Source organism: Uranotaenia lowii, chromosome 1, assembly GCF_029784155.1.
Source record: "Uranotaenia lowii strain MFRU-FL chromosome 1, ASM2978415v1, whole genome shotgun sequence".
In the NCBI taxonomy this organism is placed as follows: Eukaryota; Metazoa; Arthropoda; class Insecta; order Diptera; family Culicidae; genus Uranotaenia; species Uranotaenia lowii.
Genome location: NC_073691.1, coordinates 75959047 through 75981966, shown reverse-complemented (window position 1 = coordinate 75981966; position 22920 = coordinate 75959047). Strand labels below are relative to the sequence as shown.

General features: G+C 37.2%; 1 protein-coding gene across 1 annotated transcript in view; it reads right to left on the bottom strand.

The window, feature by feature from the left end:
* LOC129746008 (uncharacterized) overlaps window positions 1-22920 on the bottom strand; it is a 269649-nt gene that overhangs the window by 79138 nt on the left and 167591 nt on the right. The gene's annotated exons all lie outside the window — the stretch shown is intronic.

Below are 22920 nucleotides of genomic sequence, written 5' to 3'. Positions count from 1 at the left end.
CTAATTAATGACGTTAATTTAAGAGTAATCTTTCGAGGCAGATGGTCAACTTGCACTCATTAAAATCAAAAATCAATCAAAAAATAATAAGAGATTTATACGAATGAATCTTGAAACGTAAAAGATTAAAATTTGTGTTGATTTCACAAATTGCATCGATTTGGTAGCGTCATTGTTGCAAAGAAAAATCCTGAGCTGATACACACAAAATAACACATCAATTGATTCAACATCAATGCCTAAAATTTGTAACAACGTGGAATACCCTAATATGTGTTATTTTCAAAATCACAACTGTTCTATTTTCGAGCGATCGATATTGTTTTTCGCTTTATGCAAACATTCGAACACAAGTAAAAATAAAACGTCAATGGAGAGCATGTTTTTTGTCTGAAGATGGCTGAAATTTTGTAAGCCGAAACGTAAAATATAGCAAATTGTATAATGTCTTCAATCATCGAATAATATCAATTAAAGAAGACCATAGGGCCAGAGCGGTGATGTGGTCTAGTGGATAGGCTGGCGCAAGTCTGGTAACCCAGGCGTACTGGGTTCTATTCCCGGTATCGGCAAGAAAAACTTTTGGGTTCGAATCCCATAAGTTGCCGACAGGTAAGATGTGTTTCATTGTATAAATAATTATATATTTCAGAGGGAATGCATCTGGGGTAAATCTGAGGAGACTATTGCAAGCGGAGTGGATTGCAAACCATTGTAGGTCTCTGAAGGTTGGATGCCTTCTCTCGACGAACCATCGGCCGTGGAAGCCTGAGAATCAATTTGAAGGCCAAGCCACACAGACATAGGCAGGACCTTGCTACCGATGGGGGAACCATACATACATACATACATTAAAGAAGACCATAGGGCCGGACAAAACTAGGCTATTTGATTGCAAAAAATTCAAGACAAATTCGGGAAAATTTAAGACTGAGGATTTATAAAAAAAAAATCGAGAAAAAACACATGGCAAATGATTTTTCTAGCGAAACACATCAACGGATTAAGAATTGTATTTCAGGCTTCCAAAAAATTCCTCGAGTTCACTTTGATATTACTTGCTCACAGCGCTGTGTGTGCTACATCTGTTGCTAACTTGGCAGTGTAAAATTCTGGCACTCTCCTATCACGCATACTACGTCGGATCGACGAACTACGAACACGAATCAGTTTCGCCGTCAGTGTGACTGTCATAGGGCCCCATTACATAAAAAGAGTCGAGTAACTCGACTCGACTCCAGTCACTGGCAAGTCGAGCGAAATGTCGTATAACGGTAGTCGAGTGAAACTGATCGAATTAGAAAACAGGATCAAAGCAAACTTTGCTCGGAAAATCGTGACACTGAGTCACGAACTTTCAAGAAGTCGACTCAGTCAAGCTACTCGACTGAAATTCGACTCGACTCGACTACTGTAATACCAAAATAACTCACTCGAGTAAAATGACTCGTGACTCGTCTTATGTAATAGGGTTCATAATCAGATTCATCAACGTGAACCCACGTGGTGTTCTTCAACTGAATCTTCTTCGTCGACCACGATGACTTCGGGTTCGTCTTCAACATTCTCGTAAACCAACAGATTCTCAACTTCGTTACCCACGAAGTTCTCAGACGCTTCTGAACTTTTTCTGGAGGTTCGGATTCTATTGCTGGCGTATTTTGACTTGCTGGTTGCGAAATTCTAGAATGACCAAGATCATTTCGACGATCTAGCAATTCTTGCTCATCAGGGACTACGCTACGGTTTATCTCTACTGTACGTAAGGACCTGTTGTATAACCTGTAGCTGTTGATTGCGTAACCCGCAGAGATTAGTTTCTTCGTCCTTGGATCCAATTTCTGCCTCTTCTCTTCAGGTACTAGAGCATACGCATTGCAGCCACAAATGCGTAGATCGCTCAAGTCAGGCTTTTTGCCATATCACATTTCGAATGGCGTCTTGTTGTCCACAAACACTGGTGTGGGCGATCGATTTGTGAGATAAACTGCGCAGAACACAGCTTCTCCCCATAACGATTTCGGAAGATCGCATTCGTAGAGCATTGGTCGTATTTTCTCCATCAACGTTCTGTTGATTCTTTCGCTCACGCCATTCTGCTGTGGAGTATACGGTACTGTTAGAACCATTGGGACGCCTTTTGCCTTGCAACATTCTTGAAAATCTCGTTCAACTTTTGGCCAAAATGCGCCGTTGCCATCGCTTCAAACTCCTTCAAGTTTTCAAAAACCTCGCTCTTGCGTTTCATGAGGTCTACTACTGAATGAATGAAATGAAACGTTTGTTTATTTGAAGAGGAGTTTAACCACGCAGGGTCATTCTTCCTCTGGGTTTCTAGTACAGTTACAACTCTTCAAACAATTTAGATTTCTTAAGAAACATTATCACTTTTCTATCCTTTTCTCGATTGTTGGCCAGTATAACTGGAAGATCTCCTACAATCCCGTTTTGTCGTCAAAGCATTTCAAATTTTCTGCAGCGTGTAAATAGGTGTTCAATTGTAAATTCCGTGTTACATACATCGCACAAATTGGAAAAGTTTTTTTTTTACTTAATTCATTTATTTGCAGCTGAAGAAGTCTTACAAACTGTTGCCAACTACCAAAAAAGCGGAATTAAAAAGTGTATAAGCATTACTATATCCTAATCATAGATAATAAATAATAATTTGATCGGGGTGGATTCTAGTGTATACAATATTCAATTGAATTAATAAACGATTTTCGGGGAAAAAATAAGCGGTGTGAAAAAATCATGTTAGGAAAGGAAATCGCGCACATCTTTTACTCGAATTATTTTAGGTGTATCACTTTTGCGTAACAAATCCGTCCTGTTCGCGTACCAAGCGTATTTAAAGTTGTGTTCCTTCTGGTATTTCCGTGCAGCTCCCAACAGTTGTTGGTTGGCCACAGTTAAACGATGGTGAAAATATACAGGCTGGTTGATCGGCCGTAATCGGGAAGTTTTTAAAATCCTTTCCTTCAGGGTGGAATTCGTAAAAAAACTAAAATCGTCTGAATACCTTTCGATTTATTTAAATTCAAACGAGTGATGGTTTGTTTTTGTATTTGAAGTTTCGTTCAACAAGATGTTTTTGTGTGAGTCTGCTATGCCCGATCCTACATCTTGTAAGTAGAACTTGCTCTTTACGATCCGGTCGATTTACCCATGGGTCGATGGTGAGTTTAATTTTCCGAAGTCCTTTCAGCGGTCGTTGGTTCCATGTTTCCTGTTGGTGAGCCGTGATAACATTCTTCATCCATCTAACAACATCAGAAGCTGGAATAGGGATATTCCACAATGGATTCTTTCTACCGTTGTTAGCAGTAACATCAGTTTGCTCAATGCCTTTTATGCCTGAATGACTAGGCACCCATATAAAAGAAATCTGTTTATACCGTGCTTACTTCTCAACGAGCTGTATGAAGGCGTGTTTATTATTCCCTTTTTCTAGCGCTTGTAAGCAACTTGCAGAGTCCGTAATGATTAGTGTTTTACCGATCGATTTTTCAACGGCAACTACGAGTGCTGCAGCTTCTGCTATGAAGTTTCTGCATTGAAAAGGTAGTTTACGAGCTATCGAGAAGTTTTTGCTAACTATGCCAATACCGACTTCTTCTCCTACTAACGAGCCATCAGTGAATATTTTATAGTGATTGCGGTATTTTTAGTTGATCGTTTTCAGGAAAACCGTCCAATCAAAAGTAAGCTCCGGAATGTTCCATGGCCTTTGCCCGACCCATAACTTTGTGCTGATCTGGGGAAGGACTTGTCCTGTCAGATTCAGTAACTTTACATTCGCCATAAGGTATAGATCAAAATTTGGGGTTTCATTTGTTACTATTAGTAGAGCCTTGCGTCTAATTTGATGAGAATGTGTGTTGCGTATCTCTGGTAAACTTGCTGTACCTATTACATCGTTATGTGGCCCATTTTTTTTTTACAGTACATTGCATGTGGTGCTAACAATCCGACTTGTACTTGCATGGTGGAAGTCCATTTTTCTATTTTCGACAGCAAGTGCCATTTTTTCGGATGTTCTGAAAGCTTCAGAAGATATTCGGAGATAATCATTATAGCTGGGTTCCAGGGAATCAAAATTTTCCATACTGTAGAGTTCAATTCCATAAAACATCTTCGATAACACAACCGCGTCACCGATACGAAGGAGTGTACTTCTGGATGCAAATTTAGATATTGCTCTGAGTAAATTCAGACGAGTTTTAAGGGCTTTTTTAGTCTCTTCAACGTGTCGCTTGAAGGTACCCCGTCGATCTAAGAAAGCAATAAGAATTTTTAGAGAGCGAACACGGGTTATTATTTCATCATCTAGTACCTAATATCTGAGATTCATGATCACGATGGTTATGGCGATTTGCTTTTGCAGTAATGCATTACTTTAGTTTTGTCGATAGATATTTTTAGTCCTACTCCCCTGGCCCATTGATTAAGTGAAGGTAAGAAGATCATTTTGTAGTTTGTTACGTAACACATTTGTTTTGGGTCCCTTCCGTGCAATTTATTTATTTATTTATTTATTTAGTTAATTAATTCATCGAACAATGAATGTTTAAATGAATGATATAAATTACACTCAAATAGAACGAAACAATCTGGACTGATACATGCGGCGAGTAAAACTACTAGTTGGTTCTCCAAATCGATGAAGGTGCTCCGTGTCCTGGAATATGCGCATCATAGCTGTCAATGGCTCATTGTATCCATAAAATGTTCTATGAACTTGACTCGATATCAACGAATAGGACCGTAAAGTTCTCGATGGGGCGCTGAAATCGATCGTTCTTATTAAGTTTGGCGACTGTACTTCTCCATTCAATATCTTGGCGACGAATGCGGCTTGTTGGATTTTTCGGCGGCGTTCAAGCTTATCTAATCCCAAAAGCTGACACCGGTCGGGATAAGCAGGAAGCTGTTCAGGATGACGCCAAGGCAGGTGTCGTAAAGCGAATCTGACGAACCGCTTTTGCACGCATTCAATTCGTAGAATCCAATGCAGGTGATATGGAGCCCAGACAATAGCAGCGTGTTCAATTATTGATCGGACAAGAGCGCAGTAGAGGGACTTCAAACATAACGGATCTGTGATTTCTCGCGCCACTCTACAGATAAAGCCTAATTGACGATTTGCTCTATTTATCACGGAGGATCGTTGACTATTGAACGTTAGCTGCGAATCAAGTATAACTCCAAGATCGTTAACTTCAGAAACTCTGTTAAGTAACTGATTGCTGATGAAATAATCGTAAATAATTGGTATTTTTTTGCGGTGGAAGGTTATAACAGAACATTTTGGAACACTAACCGTTAGTTTGTTATATCTACACCATACACTAAAGTGATCTATCAACATTTGAAGGCGAGCACAATCAGCAACGCATTCCACTGGCATGAATATTTTGAGATCATCCGCATATCCAATGCAGGTTCCTCCATCTAAGCTGATCATTAGGTCATTGAAAAATAGAGCAAACAGCAACGGGCCTAAGTTGCTTCCTTGGCACGCCAGATCGGTTAGTAGAAGGAAAGGATATGCTTTCACCAAACTTAATCCTTCTAGAGCGTTCTGTTAGAAATGATCTCAGCCAATCAACCATGTTGCCATGCACACCAAGCTTGGCAAGCTTAGCAAATAAAACTCTATGATCGATTGTATCGAATGCAGCTTTTATGTCAGTATAGACAGCATCAACTTGCATTTTCTCTCCACCTGTTTCAGGCAATACGATGTGTATTCCAACATATTGGTAAACACCGATCTACCCGGCATGAACCCATGATGATTTCCATATATCTGGAAATTTTCGTTGCTGGAAGGAACAGTTAAAGATTCGGACTAGAGGTGATGCTGCAGCTTCAACGCAGCGTCAATGAATAGCAGAAGGAATTCCGTCAGGTCCCGGTTCAAAAGAGCTTTTCAGTTTCCTCGCAGCTAATACGATATGTTCTTGATTGATAGTAAAAGTATTGAAATCGATTGCATCGACGGGGACATGATTAGTAGCTTCAGTGCACTCACGTTCAGAAGAAATGGTATCCGAGAAAACGGACCGAAAATGTTCCACAAACAAATTACAACACGATTGTGGAGAGTCAGCTACAACTTCTTGGTAAAATACTGATGATGGAGTTGAATCGGATTTCCGTTTAGAATTGACGAAGTTCCTAAATGTTCTGGGGTTATTGCGTAAACCAGATTGTATGCGTAATACATGGAGCTTGTACAGTGAGGTATTCAATCTGCTCTGGCTTTGCTCTGGCTATTTAATACTGTGCTTGTGAGTCTTCATTCCGGCTTTTACGAAGTCTACGTAAACAGACATTTTTATCACGTCGCAGTTGCCGAAGAGTGGGTGGGCTCCAAGTGGGTGAAACAGGTGGTTTAAACCTAGGCACATGTAGATTTAACCAGTTGTTGATCATGCTGCAAAACAACTCAGTCATGTTGTCAACCGATGAGTTATCGAAGAGTGCATCCCACTCAATGACGCTCAAATATTGCGAAAGGAGATCAAAGTTTATCTTTCGAAAATTTAGTGGCCTAATACAATGTGTCGATAGGTTAGATGGAGCCTTGTTGATAACCGGAGCAGCGGGTTGATCGAAAACCATGGGAGGATGGTGCAAGTCGATCGATACCAATGCATCAGGGGCCCGGCTAACGTCAATTTGCACGTCACTGGAACCGAAAACCAACCATATTGAATTGGGCCAAGCTCAGGGCCAAACTCCTCCGAAATATGTTTTGATGCTATTGCGCGAACTACGGTCACATCGAAAAACTGAATAATCAATTCCGAAAAGTTGGACAGAGTCGAAAGAATTGTTCAGGCCAGTTTCGGTCAAAATGACAACGTCGTAACTGCAATCGGTTGTTGCCAAAAAAAGCTCTTCAGATTTAGTGCGCAACCCGCGAACATTTTGGTAGTAGCACCAAGCTCTGAGTTTTGAACGGACAGTAGAGTTGCAACTGGATGATCGATTCGATGCATTCTGGGTACAGCTAAAAAACAGAGATGCATGACTGGGTGAAGTGGTCGAATGGGATTGGTACTTGCCGTGACATGACAATTGGAAGCCTCCCTCTGGACCACCTGACCGAGATGTGGGACGACTTGGAACAGGAACTGTCGGTCGTTGGTGGCCAGAAAAGAGAACTTCCGAATTGGCCTGATAAGTGGTGCGTCCCGATGTCCGATTGAAAGGCGATAGAAAGTTGTCGTTAACCGGAATATTGTCATCAGCAGCTAGCTGCTGCATTAAGTTAGCTGCAACGTGATTTCGTTCATGGTAACGGGTATCATACACAGACTCCGATGCGTACGATGTGGGGCTGGAAAGCTGGGAAGCATGACTGGGAGAAAATCTCAAAACACAGGAATACTTGCCGTTGCATGGCAATTGGAAGTCTCCCCCTGAGCCACCTGACCGAGAAACGGGACGACTTGTAACAGGAACAGGCGGTCGTTGGTGGCCAGAGAAGAGAACTTCCGGATTGGCCTGATTGGTGCGTCCCGATACCCAGTTGAATCTTGAAGAGTGAGAGTCCATGTTCGAGTAGCCGCGAGAAATTGGCACAAATCGTTCAGAACCATCAGCAGAATAGAAGTTTCCAATAGTTGGCCCTTGCAGTGTGCTCGGCGGGTGGCTAATGGTTGTATTATTCTGAGTATGATGACTGATACAACGGGATCTGCAAATCAATGGCCAGTCACTGGACGAATTGAAGAATGCATAATTATGATACCTGCCTGATTGACCAGGTCATCAGCGTATCCAATCAAGAATGCCCCAGGGAGTGGCAAGATTGAAGTTTACTTCATAATTAAAACAAAGAATGTAACGGATACTACAGAACCTTGGGGGACGCCATTTTGTAGAGTTCGAGATTCAGATAGTTGACCACTTATCGATACACAGAACTCTCTGTCGGAAAGAAAAGAACGGGCGAATTGGAATACACGTTGGCCAAGTTTCGCATCACAGATGGCTTCCAGTATTTTTGATCGCCAAACCTGGTCGTATGCTTTTGTGATATCCAGGGATAGTATTTCACAATGTGTATTTTCTTGCTCGACAGAATTTAAGAAATTTCGAAATTGGTTAAAATATGTGCTAGTTCCGCGTCCAACGCGAAATCCATGATGCTCTTGATGCAGCGTGGAAGATGATTCAAGAAAGGTAACGATTCTATGGTTTATCATTCGTTCATACACTTTACTCAGGCAGCACAGCAAAGAAATGGGGCTAAAACCGGTAACTCCAGCCTGATCGGCGTTTTGTTTTGGGATTGTTAAACGTTTTGAGAAGGATTAATATAAAGGTTAAAGGGAAGTGGTTAATCATTCGATAGCTCATTTGGTCAAGTCCAAACGACAGGTGGCTCTTTGAAGTTCCCAAAATGTGAAATCTTGGTCCATAGACAAATTGGCGATGTTCGAATCCCTAGTGTAGTTAGGTTCTCGAGTAGCGGACATCGAAGATTCAGAGAAATAATTGGCAAAATTCTCGGCAACATCTCGTGGATTTTCTTTGAATTGTCCTTCAGAGTTGATGCGCAAAGTCTTGCAATCCTTTTCCCAGAGATTCTGTTGAAGTTTTGCCACATGCAGGAAACGGGAGTTTTGTGGATTGAAGCTTGCGGCAATTTTTTCCCACGAGTCGGCCTTTGCTTGCTTGATGATTCTCCTTGTTTCGTTACGGATCTTTCTGAAGGTATCCATCGCATCCGTTTTTATTTGACAATTTCCTTTAATTTGTCTTGCTTTTCGAAGAGCTGTTCTTCGGGCGTTTACAGCTTTTTCAACTTCTGTGTTCCACCAAGCAACACTCTTAGTGCCACAACGTAAACTACTTCGAGGAATAGTGGCAACCGCGGCTTCGAATATGTGGTGTGTAAGTTGCTCTACCGAAAATTCTGTTTTAGGGGATAATTTATCGATCAACAGTTCTTCGAAAGGAGACCAATCAGCATTTTTGTATTGCCAATTAAGCCGTGTGGATAATTTTGGTAATGGGGCGTCCAAAAAAGTGAGGATCGGGAAATGATCGCTGTTAACAGGATCAGAATCAACTTTCCATGACAGTCTACTGGCCAGGTTGGTTGAGGCGAGTGTAAGATCTATGGCAGATGCTAGACAGCTATGATCGAATATACGTGTCGTTCAGTAAGTTGAGTTGATCGTCGTTAATCCAATTCAGAACGATTCGGCCTTTTTGGTTGGTTTTCATAGGGTCCCAAGCGGTATGGCGAGCGTTGAAATCGCCTGCAATTAAATATGGGGGCTCTAGACCATTTAAAAGAGATGCCAGACCAGCGGAAAGCTCTGCGTGTTTAAAGGAATGCTCAATATACACGTTGACAATAGTTAGAGTAACTTGAGATGTGATCCGTATAGCAATGCTTTTAATGTCGGTATGAAGAGCGACCTGTTGGTGTGGAACTCCTTTAAGGATGCCAACTGACACGATTATTACTACGGGCTTGTTGATTATCTGTTGAATACCAGGTGTACATATTCCACAGAGCTTTGTAGAATCGATTGGTCATAGCTTCCTGGATAGCGATCATAACAGGTAGGTTCGGGGCCAATTTAGAAAGCAACTCAGGATGTTGTCTCCAGAATCCTCTCGTGTTCCACTGAAACAACAGGAGGCGATAATTGCTTGAAGGTGGTTGTGTTGGGGTTACGTCACCTGGTGAACCCGGTGGAATACCGGGAAATAAAATTAATTCTCATTGCCACGTTCAAAATTTGGATTTTAATTCCGAAACTTAATAGTTTTAAAACTGTTCAAACTTCGTGTGAATTGTTGAATGAATGTTACCAAGTAAACCATTTAACGATCCAATTTCTCGATTATAATTTCCACATTAGCGTGAACTCATCAGAGTGGATGGATAAATTTACTGTATCATCAATTCGGACAGGTGAATGCAATGCTGGGGATGATCGCAAATTAGCTAAGCCAGCCGAAGGCATCGCTGAGAGTAAACGAACGAACGAAAGACACAATCACGTCACGTGACGTGGCGGCGTAATTCTCGCTAATTGAAAGTGAAAGAGAAAACAACGCTAGGGTGCAATTGAAGATTGACGGACGAAATGGCAAACATGAGAGCTGAAAATTGAGCCCTCTGGCTTCGACTTCGTATAGACGCAGACAATTTTACATAGAATCGATTTTCCGAGAGCCTTCAAATTTCAACGTTTATCCCAAAGCCAAGTACAGACAGAGAAGGTGTCAATCGAGTCAATCGTGATGCTGGAAATCGAAAGTCCAAAGTCACCGCAAGGTCTGTGGTACAAAAATCGTGGGTTCCGCCATAACATCATCGTATTGAGGGATTGAGCCTTTGGATGCTTGCTGGGTAAAACATAGGTGATCGAGGATCGAACGGAAGAATGCTTGCCTAGTGTTGTTGTTATTGCGAAAAGAGGGTCGAATAAATAATAGCATCACTGTTCCGAGAGCTCGACGACGATGACGACGGGGAACAGGTTGTTCAATTGAAAGTGAGTGTGATTGGTGGGTTATGCGCAAAACAGGTTTGTTGAGCTCCGCGCGAGGCTTTGAACTAGTTATTGGCCTTAGAACTGGACAGAGTGACTTTTTGAGCGAATTATAAAATATGGATTACACATTCAAATAGTTATTCAGATACCGGCGTTATGAAAACAGACCGGATATGGAAGTGTATTGAAAAAAAAACGTTATAAGCTAAATGCGAAAAACCAAGCGTGACAATTTTTCACATGACAGAATTTGTAAAATCGAGAAAATCAATCACAGTTTTGTCATTTTAGCCATTTTTGTAATTTTAGTCATTTTAGTCATTTTAGTCATTTTAGTCATTTTAGTCATTTAAGTCATTTTTGTCATTTTTGTCATTTTTATCATTTTTGTCATTTTTGTCATTTTTGTCATTTCGATAAATGAGAAATGAGAAATGAGAAATGAGAAATGAGAAATGAGAAATGAGAAATGAGAAATGAGAAATGAGAAATGAGAAATGAGAAATGAGAAATGAGAAATGAGAAATGAGAAATGAGAAATGAGAAATGAGAAATGAGAAATGAGAAATGAGAAATGAGAAATGAGAAATGAGAAATGAGAAATGAGAAATGAGAAATGAGAAATGAGAAATGAGAAATGAGAAATGAGAAATGAGAAATGAGAAATGAGAAATGAGAAATGAGAAATGAGAAATGAGAAATGAGAAATGAGAAATGAGAAATGAGAAATGAGAAATGAGAAATGAGAAATGAGAAATGAGAAATGAGAAATGAGAAATGAGAAATGAGAAATGAGAAATGAGAAATGAGAAATGAGAAATGAGAAATGAGAAATGAGAAATGAGAAATGAGAAATGAGAAATGAGAAATGAGAAATGAGAAATGAGAAATGAGAAATGAGAAATGAGAAATGAGAAATGAGAAATGAGAAATGAGAAATGAGAAATGAGAAATGAGAAATGAGAAATGAGAAATGAGAAATGAGAAATGAGAAATGAGGAATGAGAAATGAGAAATGAGAAATGAGAAATGAGAAATGAGAAATGAGAAATGAGAAATGAGAAATGAGAAATGAGAAATGAGAAATGAGAAATGAGAAATGAGAAATGAGAAATGAGAAATGAGAAATGAGGAATGAGAAATGAGAAATGAGAAATGAGAAATGAGAAATGAGAAATGAGAAATGAGAAATGAGAAATGAGAAATGAGAAATGAGAAATGAGAAATGAGAAATGAGAAATGAGAAATGAGAAATGAGAAAAGAGAAATGAGAAATGATAAATGAGAAATGAGAAATGAGAAATGGGAAATGAGAAATGGGAAATGAGAAATGAGAAAAGAGAAATGAGAAATGTGAAATGAGAAATGAGAAATGAGAAATGAGAAATGAGAAATGAGAAATGAGAAATGAGAAATGAGAAATGAGAAATGAGAAATGAGAAATGAGAAATGAGAAATGAGAAATGAGAAATGAGAAATGAGAAATGAGAAATGAGAAATGAGAAATGAGAAATGAGAAATGAGAAATGAGAAATGAGAAATGAGAAATGAGAAATGAGAAATGAGAAATGAGAAATGAGAAATGAGAAATGAGAAATGAGAAATGAGAAATAAGAAATGAGAAATGAGAAATAAGAAATGAGAAATGAGAAATGAGAAATGAGAAATGAGAAATGAGAAATGAGAAATGAGAAATGAGAAATGAGAAATGAGAAATGAGAAATGAGAAATGAGAAATGAGAAATGAGCAATGAGAAATGAGAAATGAGAAATGAGAAATGAGAAATGAGAAATGAGAAATGAGAAATGAGAAATGAGAAATGAGAAATGAGAAATGAGAAATGAGAAATGAGAAATGAGAAATGAGAAATGAGAAATGAGAAATGAGAAATGAGAAATGAGAAATGAGAAATGAGAAATGAGAAATGAGAAATGAGAAATGAGAAATGAGAAATGAGAAATGAGAAATGAGAAATGAGAAATGAGAAATGAGAAATGAGAAATGAGAAATGAGAAATGAGAAATGAGAAATGAGAAATGAGAAATGAGAAATGAGAAATGAGAAATGAGAAATGAGAAATGAGAAATGAGAAATGAGAAATGAGAAATGAGAAATGAGAAATGAGAAATGAGAAATGAGAAATGAGAAATGAGAAATGAGAAATGAGAAATGAGAAATGAGAAATGAGAAATGAGAAATGAGAAATGATAAATGAGAAATGAGAAATGAGAAATGAGAAATGAGAAATGAGAAATGAGAAATGATAAATGAGAAATGAGAAATGAGAAATGAGAAATGAGAAATGAGAAATGAGAAATGAGAAATGGGAAATGAGAAATGAGAAATGAGAAATGAGAAATGAGAAATGAGAAATGAGAAATGAGAAATGAGAAATGAGAAATGAGAAATGAGAAATGAGAAATGAGAAATGAGAAATGAGAAATGAGAAATGAGAAATGAGAAATGAGAAATGAGAAATGAGAAATGAGAAATGAGAAATGAGAAATGAGAAATGAGAAATGAGAAATGAGAAATGAGAAATGAGAAATGAGAAATGAGAAATGAGAAATGAGAAATGAGAAATGAGAAATGAGAAATGAGAAATGAGAAATGAGAAATGAGAAATGAGAAATGAGAAATGAGAAATGAGAAATGAGAAATGAGAAATGAGAAATGAGAAATGAGAAATGAGAAATGAGAAATGAGAAATGAGAAATGAGAAATGAGAAATGAGAAATGAGAAATGAGAAATGAGAAATGAGAAATGAGAAATGAGAAATGAGAAATGAGAAATGAGAAATGAGAAATGAGAAATGAGAAATGAGAAATGAGAAATGAGAAATGAGAAATGAGAAATGAGAAATGAGAAATGAGAAATGAGAAATGAGAAATGAGAAATGAGAAATGAGAAATGAGAAATGAGAAATGAGAAATGAGAAATGAGAAATGAGAAATGAGAAATGAGAAATGAGAAATGAGAAATGAGAAATGAGAAATGAGAAATGAGAAATGAGAAATGAGAAATGAGAAATGAGAAATGAGAAATGAGAAATGAGAAATGAGAAATGAGAAATGAGAAATGGGAAATGAGAAACGAGAAATAAGAAATGAGAAATGAGAAGTGAGAAATGAGAAATTGGAAATGAGAAATGAGAAATGAGAAATGAGAAATAAGAAAGAGAAATGGAAATGAGAATTGAGAATTGAGAATTGAGAAGATTCTAGGTTTGGTGTTCCAAATTTCAAACTTTCCCTCTTCAAGCTAGTTTCACATTATGTAAATAACTCGAATAAGTATAAATCACAAATTTTTATAATCTCCCTCATGAGCATAGTTTGAATGGACAAGCGAAAAAAACGCCTTCCCGACAACTGAATGACACTTGTCTTTCAAGCCGGGCGCATCACGTTTTCGTCGGCTTCTCACTAAGAAAACTTTCCATTTCTGGTCCGGTGAATCAACAGTAATAGAAATTAAGCGTTCGTCAGCAGCAGGACTTGGACTTGGATTTGGACAGACAGACAGACGATGGGTGAATCTTTGTTTATGTTTATTGTGCCTTCTTCAATTGAGAGAGAATGATTTACGTGAACGTCGTGACCGGACTTGGTAAATTTAGATTTGGTTTAGTTTGCTTTAGCTTTTTACGCTTTGGTGGCTTTCGAAGTTTGATGGGTCATTCGTGCCTACTTTCATACATGTATGAAAAGTGTCACCCAAATTCCATTTGTGAAGATCGAGTAGAATTGTGTCACGAGTGGGATCAATGCCCGAATTTCGTTTTCAATTTGAATCGATGTCAATTGAGGGTGATTCGTTCATTTTTGCACTTTCTTGTTAATTTGGATTCAATAGTGATTCATGACCAAAAATACTTGTTTTTCAACATGAAACATGTGATGAAACCAGTAATTTAGCGATACTTGTACCATTGATCCGATCCAACTTAACATGTATGCAAAATCTTTGTTTTTCTAGCTACATTTTCCGAAAGAAATAAAACAATTTTTTTTTCAATGCTCCCTGGAAAATCAACTCAGCTTATGAGAAAAAAAAACTCACCCATCACATCATGTTTACCCCGTTATGTTCTTTTTTTTCTTCTGACTCTCTCCACGACAATGAAGATGATGGCAATGTTTTCGATCCCATTCATTCATTGTGGATACTTTCGGTTCGAAGCCTATTATTTCACAGTGTGCTCACATGTTGTATCTCATCTCCGTCAGAAAAAAGACTATTAAAATGGACACCCCATAAATGAGTGGCAAACCGTAATTTACATGCCCATATAATCGCTTAGGGGTTTCGCTTTTTTCTCAACCACCTCGACTTAAGCTTAAGCTTCGATCGGACCTAAGCCGGCAAAGATACTCCCGCGCGCCACGTTCAAAGGTGTTGTTTGTTATGATGGACCGGCAGGACAGGTGAAGGCATAAGATATGTTTAGGGTACTAGAGAACCCAACAAAATGTGTTTGTAAGGCACCGACATTTTGAGAGCTATAAGTTGTAATAATCATGCCGCGCTGCTGCTAAAGTTAGTCGGATAATCATTCTTTTTTTTTGCTACTGTTCTCGCGCTAAATGTTGCCGCGATTTGCCAAGAAAAGCGACTGATTAATGCTGCAGGTAAATCGACACACTATTTTACACGATAAATCATAACAAATGTGTGTGCGCGTTCGCGCTTCAAATGTTTTGCGTATTGCGTTTGGAAGGGCTTTCGTAATCTGTGGATGATAGCCGTACCTCCATCAGCTAATCCATCAGTACATGAGATTATGTTTAAGTTTTCAATACATAATTGGATGGGCGTGATTGAATGATTTCGAAACATCAAAAAGGCAAACGATTCATTTTTTATACGCTGAATGAATTGATACCGATGATATCGTCGCTCTTATTCCTCATTTCTCATTTCTCATTTCTCATTTCTCATTTCTCATTTCTCATTTCTCATTTCTCATTTCTCATTTCTCTTTTCTCTTTTCTCTTTTCTCTTTTCTCTTTTCTCTTTTTCTCTTTCTCTTTTCTCTTTTCTCTTTTCCTCTTTTCTCTTTTCTCTTTTCTCTTTTCTCTTTTCTCTTTTCTCTTTCTCTTTTTCTCTTTTCTCTTTTCTCTTTTCTCTTTTCTCTTTTCTCATTTCTCATTTCTCATTTCTCATTTCTCATTTCTCATTTCTCATTTCTCATTTCTCATTTCTCATTTCTCATTTCTCATTTCTCATTTCTCATTTCTCATTTCTCATTTCTCATTTCTCATTTCTCATTTCTCATTTCTCATTTCTCATTTCTCATTTCTCATTTCTCATTTCTCATTTCTCATTTCTCATTTCTCATTTCTCATTTCTCATTTCTCATTTCTCATTTCTCATTTCTCATTTCTCATTTCTCATTTCTCATTTCTCATTTCTCATTTCTCATTTCTCATTTCTCATTTCTCATTTCTCATTTCTCATTTCTCATTTCTCATTTCTCATTTCTCATTTCTCATTTCTCATTTCTCATTTCTCATTTCTCATTTCTCATTTCTCATTTCTCATTTCTCATTTCTCATTTCTCATTTCTCATTTCTCATTTCTCATTTCTCATTTCTCATTTCGCATTTCTCATTTCTCATTTCTCATTTCTCATTTCTCATTTCTCATTTCTCATTTCTCATTTCTCATTTCTCATTTCTCATTTCTCATTTCTCATTTCTCATTTCTCATTTCTCATTTCTCATTTCTCATTTCTCATTTCTCATTTCTCATTTCTCATTTCTCATTTCTCATTTCTCATTTCTCATTTCTCATTTCTCATTTCTCATTTCTCATTTCTCATTTCTCATTTCTCATTTCCCATTTCTCTTTTCTCATTTCTCATTTCTCATTTCTCATTTCTCATTTCTCATTTCTCATTTCTCATTTCTCATTTCTCATTTCTCATTTCTCATTTCTCATTTCTCATTTCTCATTTCTCATTTCTCATTTCTCATTTCTCATTTCTCATTTCTCATTTCTCATTTCTCATTTCTCATTTCTCATTTCTCATTTCTCATTTCTCATTTCTCATTTCTCATTTCTCATTTCTCATTTCTCATTTCTCATTTCTCATTTCTCATTTCTCATTTCTCATTTCTCATTTCTCATTTCTTATGTCTCATATCTCACATTGTTCAGAATCGTATTTAAAATTTTGCCAAAATATGTAATCATAAAAATGTTAAAACGACTATAATCGAAACTAAAAAGAAATATGTATAACAAGAGAACCGATATAGCCAATTGTACCAAGTTTGGCATGGGAGAATATTTGGTAATGATAAATATTTATATGAATAGTTGAGACCCCTTCTGTCATCTAGTGAACCTTTGGTATCCATCCCAGGAGGAGATAGGATGAGGGGGGAGGGGGGCCAATTTCATATTTTTTTATATAATCCGAAAACTACTCAATCAAATGGAACCAATTTTTGCATGGGAAGGAATTTGAATACGAGTTATGTTTCTATGATTATTCAAGATCCCTTCCTTTTTCCATTGAGAAGAATGGAAGGGAGCAGTGGGGCTGCCATACAAATTTCAAACTGCATAACTCGAGAACTATTCGAGCAAATGGAAACAAAATTGGCATGGAAGAGTTTTTGAGTACTAAAACTACTGATATTTGGTACTACTCCCTCCTTCTTATGGGGAGATAGGAAAAGAGAGGAGGCTCCTTTACAACATTTTTCATCACTTGAATACTTATCAATCAAATGGAATCTAATTTGGCAAGGGAGAGCTTTTGGTACGAGAAATGGTTAAATAATTATTTGAGATTCCTCCATTGGGTATATAGAAAGGGACAAGGGGGCTTCCATAAATTTGAGAAGTTTTTTGGGTTCCAGAAATGGCTATGATTATCTTCTTCAAGCAGTATGGGATGGGTAGGAGAAAGAGGGGAAGACTCCCATATTAGTTTTTTTGGCATAAATCAAGAACTTTTCAAGCAAAAGTGCCTAAATTTCGTAATTTTCAAACCAAATATTCCGAATCAAACAGATCAAGCGGAACCTGATGGAGACTAGGATGAAAGTGAATTTGCAGCTAATATTTCTGGCACCATGTTAACATTAAAATTAAACTCATACCTTAATTACTGTTACTAATAACGTAACTCAGTGATGCATTCGTTCGACTGCAAAACTCCAATCAAACGATTATTTCTTCAGCCAGCGATTTCCAGTTTTTCCATCTCTCACGTAACGTATGTAACTGGAAAACATCTCAGCTAATCGACCATTACACAGTCACGTCGTTGTATGTTTATTTATATTTTCCAAGCTTCGGGATCCCATCAACTTCAGCAAGCAGGAAAGTCCGGTCCAATGCGGGGTCCATTTTTCTCAATGTCTGCCTCTTTAGTGTTAGCTAAGAAGCAAGTCTGCCGGATAGATAACCAGTTTCAAACGAAGGTAAAAGTCATCCGTCGATCGATCGCCGCCGCGCCGGTCTGCGCGGGAGGTTCAAGTTTCTGCAGCCAGGTTTAAGCGACTTATGGGTTTACTTTTGCTTCTTTTCCATCTCACATGCTCTTGGGTTGTTTATCGGGTCCAACTTTAGATAGTTAGGCAGCCTACTATGGCTCGATTGATAGATAGTTGTTAAAGTACCATGTGGTTGGTATTTACGGTTGATTTGCTTGCAGCTTCAAGGGCTGCAATTTTAGCTGTCTTGCGTTTTTCTTTGCGGCGGCTCGCTCGTGGCGTGGAAAAGTGGTAGCCGGTTTATCTTGGCCATTCGTGGGCAGCAATTGTAAAAGTACAAACGGGAAAAAGGAAATTTTCCAGCGTTAGGGAATGTGCGGTTTGGCTCAGTCGCCACGCCAGGAGAAAATGTAGCTCTAGTAGATTTGCGGTCTTCGCGTGTGTATGTGTGTCTGATGATTGGCTGATCTTGTTTGAGCACAGCACAGAGAGTTCGTTGACATTTTACTTCGAGTGATGGACGAAAATTTGATTGCCCGGTTTTCGGTGGAAAGGTCATTATGGTTAGATAACAACTAGCTTTACCAATGTTCATATCAGGAAAATTTTTGATGGTAAAACATTTTGATTTTTTATTATAACTATTCCAAAAACAGTTTGTAATAAAGAGAAACCATTAAATTAAAAGAATCTCAGTTATCAGATCTTGTCCACGCTTGTCCACGGAGGGGGAGGAGGGGGTCAAAATTCTCATTTCAATACATTTTGGCCAAAACTTAACATTGGCAATTAACATCTTTGTTAAAATTTAAACAGGAAAGATTTCGTCAGGAAATCGAATATGCTTTAATTGTTTGTTTGTTGTTTTTTTTTGCAGATTTGCCCAGATTTTATGCATTGATATCGTAATTGTATCCAGATTCCAATTTTAAACTCAAGATTCAGTTTTAAGGATGAGGGAGAACGAAAGTAGGCTTTGACGGAATAGTACGATGAAAATTTTCCGCGTGTGTCAAAATCATTGGCCTAAGAAATTTTTTTTTAAATGAAATTAAATTAAAAGTGAAATGTCTACACTGATTATGTGGTTAGCTGTTCCCTCCGATAGTAAAGCAGGACCAACCTATCAGGCTATCGAAATTTGATTCAAGTCTTCCCGGAAGGTCCTCTGGCAAAATTGGTAGTTGACAGTACACCGAAGCTAAGTATTTATATTTTTTCTTGAATTCATCCTTTATAATCCGGAATAAATATACATTCCAATAATGCTTTTGTGACGTATTGCGAGAAAAAATTACAAAATTTTTAAATATTTATTACTTGAAGGCTTTAATTTCAGGTTCAAATATTCATTTTAAGCACGTGGAAGCTCCTGCGAGTGAATCTCATTTGATTCTTCATTTTATCAGATCTTTATTTTGAGATTAATCAATATATCTTCACTACTCTTGTATGAGAATGAATAATAAATCGAGGCTAGCTAAAAATTGTACCATAAATTTTCAAAACAATTATGTATCAATTATCATAGTTTTTAAGATCGAATTTCTACTACTTTGTTCAGGTTAATTTTAAAGTTTTTTAAGATTCATCATGAATATGTTTGGCAAAAATTGATTTGAAAATTTATGAGTTCATCATTAAAATAAATAATAGATTTTGATATATGTAAATAATTGATAATTTTTTTCGGGGCTTCATTTATAATGTCTTTGTTATTATAGTTAAAATAGGTTGTACGCTTTGAAAGGCTTCTTTTTTCATATTAAAATACTAATGCGTTTCATAAAATATCACTTATTCATGTTAAACGTTTCGAGATTGTTGTTCATACCCAAGTAACCAAAAGTCACATAGCTACTTAATCTTGTACGTTTTAAGTTCCCATTTCGCTGAGTAAAAGGTACTCGAGAGAAATAAAATCCGTTTTCCTTAAGTGCTTTATTTGGACTTCTGAACGAACATAAAAAGTCTGAACAAGTAGCATATAACATATTTGTGCGTTCTAAGTACCTTAAAAAGTCCTGATATCAATTCGGCTTATCGTGCTTCGTTACGAACTTCTTGCGAACTATTTGATTCCATGTGGAACTCCTTACGAACTTTTTGGTTCCATGTTGAACTTCTTACGAACTTTTTGGTTCCATGCGGAACTTCTATGGAACTTCAATGCGAATTGAGTTATGTCAAAATTTTCAAATAGTTTGTTTACATTCTCTTAGAAAATTTATTACCGTCGCCGGCTATTGGAAAAAATGGAATGACGAAAGAACATTACATAAGTAAGTACATAAGAAAATAATATTAGGAGAATATTTTACTAATTAAAAGTTAAATTTCAGCACCAGCTTTCCTTGAACCAGAGTTGTCAAACGCAAACCCTTTAGTTTTGGAACACCAAAGAACCTTTCTTAATTGGCAACAGTTCGATCTATCATTCAGAAGTTTTCCAAAAAAAAAGTTGCTTTATCCCTACGTCGATGGTGAATTGAACAAAAATAAGTGGAGGGAGAAACATAAATAAAGTTAAAATTATTTGGGAAATGCATATTAATCAGAGATTGTATATTATTACGTTATAAATTCGAATCTATTTATATAAAAAGCAGTTTCTGTATGTTTGTTTGTTTGTTTGTTTGTTTGTTTGTTTGTTTGTCCTCTATAGACTCAGCCGTCTTAAGAGCTAGAGGAAATTTGGCATGGATGCTCATTAGGACCAGGAAAGATGAAAAATGTTTTCAGATTTTCGGATGACCCCTTTTGAAGGGGGTCGTCCATACAAGACAAATAATGTTTTCGCGATATTGACGTTACTTTTCGTCGGATTGTGTTGAAAATTTGCACATGAGAGTTTTAAAAGACGAGCAATCGATTTCAGGTTTCAAATTTCGTGTAAGGGGTCAGCTAAAGGGGTCGTCCATATTAACTTTTCGCAATTTTTGCGATATTGACGTTATTATACATCGGATTCAGATGAAAATTGGTACACGATAGTTTTGAGTGACGTGCTATCGATTTGAGGTATCAAATTCAATATAAGGGGCCGGCAAAAGGGGTCGTCCATATTAAATTTTCAGTATCTTAGTGATATTGACGTTTTTATACATCGGATTGGGATGAGAATTTGCACATAGGAGTTATTAGGGACAAACAACTGATTTCACTTATTCAAACTAAAATCAGGAGTCGGCCAAAGGGGTCGTCCATATTAACTTTTCACTGTTCATGCGATATTGTCGTTATTATACATGGGATTCAGACGAAAATTGGTACACGAGAGTTTTGAGAGACGAACAATGAATTTCAGGTTTAAATTCAGCGTAAGGGGCTGGCAAAGGGGGTAGTCCATATTAACCGTTCAATATTTTTGCAATTTCGTCGTTATTATTTATCGGATTGGGATGAAAATTTGCACACGGTAGTTTTCAGGGACGAGCAATCGATTTCAGATGTCTAATGTTTTGCCAGGGGTCGACGGAAGGGGAAGTGATCGTCCGATATTTTTGCTAATATTACTTAACAATGAATTCGGAAGTGCATCTGGAAAATGCTTGCAATTTACTTTCATACAAACTGTTTATGACATATTCCAAGTTGAAAGCGAAACGGAGTTCATATGGGATCAGCTAGTCACATATAAATATTCACTATCAGACTACATTTCATAGTTTATTACGTTTTCCGCATTAGTAAAAACAAAGTTATTCCGATTCTTCTTATTTCCCTTTTCAATGAATGTAACTCTCACAGCAACATTAACTACACATCCAGTACCTAGTATATTCGAACAAACATCAAAAACAGATTATTTCGACGGGTCGATGGATCCTTAGGAAATGTGGGTCGATTTAGCTCATGATTTTTCCATGTTGAATGCGACGATTTGCCGTAAAAATCGAACAATTTTGATAATTTTCTTAAATTTTGTTTTCTGGTATCAGCCAATCTAAAATGTACATAAAATGTGTTTTAATTTAGGAAAATATTAAAAAAAAATACTAAAAACAAATTACAACTTCCTCCTATAGACTCTGTTTCTGCAGTTCCTTAAAATTGGATTGTATTGTAACAGAAATTGCAGCGGCTTGTTCACGGTCTACATATTTTGTAGGTATATTCCTTTTTTGAACTGCAAATAAACATTATACAATGAGATACAATTGTCACAAAAAAGAATTTCAGTTCGTGCACTTCAAATTTAAATGTTGCGGATACGACTCACACGGAGATTATCAATTCATGGTGTGCAAAATTGATGGCAAGGATAATTTATTTCGTACGGCAGCCCTCGTTTCACAACTTTTGTTTTTACTTTTAGAAGCTGATTGTTTACTATTTTTCATCCGGCCTACTTTTAAAAGGATAACCCGTAAATTATTTCAAATAGATGTTTTAAATACCATTGAGTCAGAAAACGGCCATAGTTCAAAGGTAACGTGCTCAGCTTTCATTCCACAGGTTTAGGTTCAAATCTCCATGCAGAAAAATTTTTCAAATAAGTTTAAAATTGTTGAAAATAGAAACAAATATAAATAATAAATAAAGATTAAAGATAATCATAATTAAAAGTATAAAACGACTTTAGAACGCTTTATTTTTGCAAGATTTTTTTTAAAGTTTCATTTGAAGCTGAATAGCCTTCTACTCAGCTTTGTTTATGGAACTTGAAAGAATCAATAAGAACTTAAAATTTCAGCTGAGTAGAACGCTATAAAGCCTTCAATCAGGGCTGAGTAAGCTTCTAAGAGACCATTCTATGGAACTTTTGGTTACCTGGGTAAGCTTCATTGTCAGTTTTAGGAGTTTCAGTAGGAAACTTTAGGTGCATAGGAGGTGTAGGACGAAATCATCACCCGCAATGCTGGCCTAGTATCTCCCAGGGTTTAACTTCCCCAAATTTACCCCTTTAAAACCTCCCCACGTTTATGGGTG